Here is a 5,601-nt window from a genome sequence, read left to right as displayed (position 1 = left end):
TCCACCTACTAAAATAGTAGTGGACAATGTAGAAACATTAAAATGCAATGATTTGTCAGTGACATCATCTGAGTGTCAATAACAAACTGTAGCTGCTGGGATATTGGCTATTATGGAAAGAATGTAGGTAGTTTTTGAACACTCTGACAAGATCCATTGGGGGGGGTTCTTTAGTAGTCCCCTTGAAATTGGTCACCTTTTACATAGATGTGTTCATTTGGACTTGTTGATAGGATCTGTAACCCAGCTATCCTATAGAAAGCTGTTCTGAAACACAAGTGTGTATTAGAAATATTAAGAACATATCAGCGGGCATTCTTTGCTTTGTAAATATAAACAGCTTGGGTAGGGCATATGGTACATTTAATAAAAGAAGCAAAGAAAAATGGACTGCATAAGACAGAAGTTAATCAATTCTCCATTAGACTCACAAAGCCTTAAGTATCATTAATGTCAGTGCCCTTAAAAAGGAAGGCAAACAAGACAATAATTCCATTGAATTGAATAGTTTTCTTTCCCAAATATCAATGGCCACAGGAATTGACAAAACAAGTCATAGAGAGGACAAAGAACCAGTGTACATGTGCTATTCCCATTACAATCAATCACACTTGAGACGTTTGAGACGATATCCCATCTGCAGTCCAGTGGGGAAAAACAGCAGTTGAACGACAATCAGATCCACACAAAAAAAGAGTTATGAAGTCCTGTATGGCCAGAAATTGTCATTGGCATAAATCTCACCCACGTCCCTTGGTTTCAGTGATGTCATTCTCAAATGATGCCAGTGGGAAGGAATTTGGTTTTTCTTCATATGTGCTGTATAGGAAAGAATGACAGATATCAGGTTTGTCTCTGGGGAGCATTCCATGGCAATGGTTTTGAAAGGAAAAAGGCAAAATCTACTTAGCCCTGTCTCAGGCTATTGACTGAGTTTAAAATTGTATGTGATTTTGCAGCAGCGTTGGCAGCTTTCTACCCTTAGTGTGTCTCCTAGGATTCCAGAACATTCACATTCTGCCATCTCTGAAGTTGAACAGTAACGGCCTCCCTCCGTCCCCATCAACTGCATTGCAGATTTTTGCATGTTTTAGAGCAAGTCATAGTAAAAGAAGGAAGGAAGTCCAAAGATTTGTTGTTGTGTGCCTTCAAGACATTTTTTGGCTTATGGTGATCCTAAGGGAAATCTGTCATGGTGTGTATGACTTGTCCAAGCTTACCCAGTGGGTTTTTATGGCCAAGTGGGGAATCAAACCCTAGTTTCTCAAGTTGTAACCCAATGCTCAAATCACTACACCACACCGGCTCTCTACGGCCTCAGATACCCCACCTGTATTCTATGTTAAGAATCCAATCAATCTAGCAACTCCACTATACTTCAGCACCAGTAATTTAGTAGTGGTAGTAGAACATTTTTAAGTACAGATGTATATCATGAAGGCCTCTATAGCCAACCAAAAAGAGTCCAAACACCCAGGCAGAGCTCAGCAAAAACAGGGAGTGTTGGCATTGTTCCTGCCAATCCAACCCCCCATTATAATAGCCCACTGAGTCCAGGTTTTGCTACTCTACTCTTATTAGTGACAGCATCTTGCTCTGCCCCAGAGTGAAACATGCCTGTTTAGGAGATGCAGAGCAGGGCGCATGGCAGGCACACATTGCAACATCCATTAACACTAAACTGCTGCTAGCAATGCATGCCCATACCCTTAACTGTCCCCATTTGGCAGGGACTGTTCCAACTAATCCTTTGTTTTCCTACCTTTTCAGTTGCTTTCAAATGGCTTAGTTTCTTTCTCCTCTTCCCACCTTCCTCCTTTCTCCTCACCTTACCTCAATGGCTGCAAACTGAGTTCAGAGTGCAAATATACTTTGCCCTCAACCTGGTTGGGTGCAGGAAGAGGAGAAGAGTTATACTGGAAGCAGGACTTGCAGGGTTAAAGATCTGAGACTTTTTGATGACATCTCTTCTGTTGTGATTTTCCATGGTTCCTGGAAGGGAAATAAAAAATTCCAGCAACAACGTAATATAATGGGATAATATCCTTTCTGTAATGCAAAGTATTTAGCAGTGGCTTGATTTTGTGAGGCCAAGAAATCATTATCCTTACCAAAGACCTGCTACCAAGGAAGATGAGAACTGCAGAAACAGAAAGAAATGGTAGCTAGACAGGTCAACACAACTGCCTGCATTCAGATTGTTCTTCAGGGTGCTGCTCTCCAGACAATCACAATCAGAGACAGAACTGGCAAATTTACTTTTACATCATGATTAAGTAATGTCCTGCAAGTTTAGGAGAATGTCTCAGGAAAGGTCGGGAGGGAGAGTGAATATGGGACAAACACTTTCCCCTTCCTCTTCAGACCTGCTGCCTGAAGAACTAAAACATTGAGAAAGAACTTTTTAAAAAGAAAAAAACCCCCTATGTATCTGAGGCAAACATCACTGGCTTAAACAATTAGAAAAGGGAAGCAGATTAAGAAATCTCACCCTGCTCCGTCCTCCCATCTCTCATTATATTTGCCTTCTTGAGGGCTATAAACATTTTTACAGAAAGGGAATTCTATGCTATATTTTAAAAAGTCAAGTTTAAGCTTCAATACCTCAACTCAATATTTATTTTCTAGACATGCTTCCTGTAAGCAAATTTTGGTATGAGAGAATGAGAAAGTAATTGGAAGGGAAAGATATGGGGATAATGCTGTCAGATCTCAGGAACTGGTTTTATTATCTGGGTTTCTAGACAAATCACAGGCTGAGGTCCCATCTACACTGCCATATAATGTAATTTCAACATGTAGTTTAACTGCATTGAACTGCATTACATAGCAGTGAAGACTCCTGTCATCCAGTTCAATGCAGTTACATTGCATTCTGAAACTGCAATATATAGCAGTGTAGATGAGGCATCCAATTTTTTTTAACACTGTCTGACTCATGCTCCGCATACAGTATTCCTATAATACATGTTGGGCAGATTCAGGCTTTCCTTTCACCTCTGAGAACATCAACAGCAGAACATCCTTTTGGTTGAGTTCCATTGTGTCATTAGCCATGGTGCTACTGGCAGTCATCCTCTGATTATATCCAGTAGTTTAATCAATCTGGGAGTCTCATATCTTTCATTTTGGATTGTGTCATCATAGGGTTTTCATGGTAAAAGACACATGAAAGGGGTTTACATGCTCCCTTCTGTGCAGTACTAAAAGGGTTCATTATGTTGTTTCTGATAGATCCTTCACCTGTAACACCCTCCACTACTTCTGCCACTGAGTAGCTGTTTGGCACATTGAACCTGGATCATCAGCAAAAGCATGTCTGACATGAGAGACCTTACCAGCAACTTGCTGCCGCCAGCATTGCCTCCTGCCTCAGAGGAGCACACAATCCCACAACCATGGAAGGGCAATATCATGGTGTCCACACAGTGCATGCCTATTCATATTAAAAGTATTTGCCTATAGAAGACTAGCTCCCTAGCCTAATTTTTTTTTTCAAAAGCTAGTGCAGGATATCCACTATGTCCCTTTTACTCTAAGGCAGTTCACATTGATTCTCTCCCCTCTCTCACACAGACAATTTTGAAATTTGTACATGAAGGCCTCTTGCTTGTGACTTCCCTCTGGTCAAAGGTTTAGTCTCTGAAATCCGAGGGAATGGAACATCTGCTGCTCTGATAATACTAGAAAGCAATAGAGAGAAAAGATAAAACCAGCAGAGAGATCAAACACGTGGACTAAAGGGTGGGGCAGGGAGTGTACAGGAGAGAGCATAAGTGTGTTCAAGGAATAGGTATGGGTATGTATGTGTGAGCGCACATACACCAAACCCCATGAGGCCCTTACTCAGCATAATATAGCAACTCAAGTGAATGCAATGCTTTTAAAAAGCTCTGGCGGCTCTTTCATTAAAAGCCTGACTGCAAGGCTGGGTTATAAATAATTTGATATTAAAACACACATTTTAACAATGAGGGGGTGGGGCAAGAGAGATCATTTTCAAGTCATGGAATAATTATTTGGTTGCATGATTCTAGCTCCAAGCCTTTCCAACTGAAGCAAAATGCCAAAGGGCAAGGAAGAGTGAAAACGAAAGGGACGGTTGCTGTTCCTTTAGATCAGATTTGCCTCTAAGAAACAAGCCTATTGGCTTTCTGCCCCCCCCCAAAGTACCAACTGAAGTGGGCTCCCTTGTATCATCAATACCATGTTGCAAGTCCATAAAGTGAGCCTTAAAATGGACATCTGCCAGGTGCCCATTTGAAGGCTCACTTTATGGACCTGCAACATGGTATTGATGATACAGGGTCTGCTCAGGAGGAGTCTGTTGCTACCTTCCTAACTCTAGTAAAAATGCAAAATCCCCAAAGCTTCCCAGGCTATTTGGGCACATGAGGGAGAAAGTCCTTCATGCATTTTTCCTTATCCTGTGTAATAAAAATGCAGTAACAATGCCAATAACTAACACTTTGCTGTCCTTTCATGGCACTCAGAATACTCCGCTTGAAGTCCTTCCTTCCCCTGCCGAATGACAGGGCTGACAACAATTGCAAGGAAGTTCCTTCATTCCTCCCAAAATAAAGCAAGAAGCCCCATGGGAAGAGTTTATGGGACAGCTCCGAATCATGCCAGAATACCTTCAGAAAGATGCTGGTGAGGTTTGAATGTATGGACGCACAGCTTCTTTTCTATTAACTTCTTGTTTGAATGTTGAATGTGGCCTTTCTGCCTCAGTGAATGTTTTTGAAGCAAATGCAAGAGTATCACCCTTGTGCAGCTGGGTGAATACAACTCCCAGCCCATAATCAGAAGTGCCATTCATCATGATAGTAAGTAATTTGAGATTAGACAGTGCAAGGGCTGGGCTACTGACAGTCAAGAATTCCATACAATCAAAACCAACTTGTATAGACAAAGGTTGGAAACCTCTCTAAGGTTTAAGGGTCAAGGGTGTACACATTTGTAGAGCCACTTCTACATTTATATTTTATATTCCTAGATTTTATATTTAAATATTACTTATTGCTATTGCACTTTATGAGGACTGATAGTTTATCCTCCCCATAGAGTCTATTTTATATATGCTTTTAACTATGATTTATATGTTATTTTATTGTGTTGTGTTTTTATGATTGTATAGGGCACTGAATATTTGCCTTTGCATTTGGAAGCACCCTGAGTCCCTTTGAGGAGAGATGGAGGGTTAGAAATATATTATTATTATTATTATTATTATTATTATTATTATTATTATTATTATTATTATTATTATTGGCACACTCTGTTAAATACATGGTGTAAAGCCGAGTCTCATTTTCCTTTTGGCTTCCATATAAGTATGTAGGGGCCCAATACATGCTTGCTCCACAGGGGTTCAATAAGAACTCCTTTTATGTGTAGAAGACTACTAGAATCAGAAGGCTTCTCAGTACAATTGCCTTATTTGCTCCCTTGAAACACCAGCCTCCATCTCTATGTGTCCACTTAATATTATGTGCCTTCAACTCATTTCTGATTTATGATGATGCTAAGGTGAACATGTCATAGAGCTTTTCCGACAATATTTGTTCAGAGGGGAGTTCTCTTTGCCTCCTTCTGAGT

General features: G+C 40.5%; 1 long non-coding RNA gene across 1 annotated transcript; it reads right to left on the bottom strand.

Annotated features, from left to right (window-relative positions):
- Window positions 1-490: 490 nt before the first annotated feature.
- LOC134299603 (uncharacterized) lies at window positions 491-2,192 on the bottom strand. The gene is made up of 2 exons (XR_010006829.1): window positions 1,763-2,192; window positions 491-819 (listed from the first exon to the last, which is right to left on the bottom strand). It is a non-coding gene; the product is annotated as an uncharacterized LOC134299603 (long non-coding RNA).
- Between the last annotated feature and the right edge of the window lie 3,409 nt (window positions 2,193-5,601).

Source organism: Anolis carolinensis, chromosome 5 (assembly GCF_035594765.1).
Source record: "Anolis carolinensis isolate JA03-04 chromosome 5, rAnoCar3.1.pri, whole genome shotgun sequence".
NCBI lineage: Eukaryota > Metazoa > Chordata > Lepidosauria > Squamata > Dactyloidae > Anolis > Anolis carolinensis.
The sequence above is the reverse complement of the archived record's forward strand: the minus strand, read 5'-3'. Positions and strand labels throughout refer to the sequence as shown.